We start from the raw sequence: 1140 nt of genomic DNA on the forward strand, positions 1-1140 counted from the left end.
GTATTTTATTTATTATTTTTATTTTATGTGTATGCATGTATTGCCTGCTTATTTTTGTGTATGAGTGTATATTTCCTGCACACATGTGAGTGCACCCATGTCATGCAATGCCTTGGAGGTCAGAAGAGGGGGTCGGATTCCCCTGGAACTGGAGTTAAGGACGGTTCATAGTCATCATGTGGGTGCTGGAAATCGAACCCGGGTCCCCTGCCAGACCAGTCAGTGCTCTTAACCGCTAAGCCATCTCTCTAGCTCCGTGGTCTTGTTTAGATTTTTTAATGCCGGTAATGAAAACCAAGGCCATTCTCATGGTAGAGAACTATTCTGCCACTGAGTTGCCCAGGTCTCCGAGCTGTCTTGAAGATACAGTAAGACTGATCCAGCAAAGGGCATGACTGCCCTACCCAGAGCCACAGCAGCGATGAGCTGGCAGACATAAGCACTGCTATGTGTTCAAGTTCCAATCAGGTCCACGACCTACAATACCTTAGAAAGGAAGGGAAAGTCAGTGAAAGAAATATTCTTCCTCAAGCACTCCCACTTGTATATAAATTGTAGAAAACAAAATACTTGTGCAAAAGCCACTCTCATCAAACACCTATTTCTGTGCTGAGCAAGGGTGTGTCCATCCAAGAACAAAGTGAACTTCCTCCCTATTTTTCTCTGTAAACTGAGAAAATACAGTTTTAAGTACTTAAAGGTAGCACTTTCATTTCTCCTAGAATAGAGAGGTCTGATGACGTTTCTTATAGCATGAAGGATCCCGAGGGACAGGAGAAGCTTGGATAACACTCCATCAGATAAATCTAAAGAGGGTGGGCGAGATGGCTCAATGAGTGGATGTGCTAGCTGTGCATGCCTGTCGGCATGAGTTCAATCCCTTTTGGAACCCACATAACAGTGGAGGAAGAGAACCTCTGACTTCTACACACTCATGAAAACACAAGCATATTCTCTCTCTCTGTCTCTCTCTCTCCCTCTCTCTCTCCCTCTCTCTCTCTTCTCCCTCTACATACACATACAAAATTTAAATACAGCTAAGAATATATAGAAGTGATTATTAATTTCTGCCCATGTGCATAGGAACAGGTTTTTCAGCATATGTCAGGTGTGACGAGTGAACATGTTTGCTAACTGATG

This window comes from Nannospalax galili, unplaced genomic scaffold, assembly GCF_000622305.1.
Source record: "Nannospalax galili isolate Female #2095 unplaced genomic scaffold, S.galili_v1.0 scaffold800, whole genome shotgun sequence".
Taxonomy (NCBI): domain Eukaryota; kingdom Metazoa; phylum Chordata; class Mammalia; order Rodentia; family Spalacidae; genus Nannospalax; species Nannospalax galili.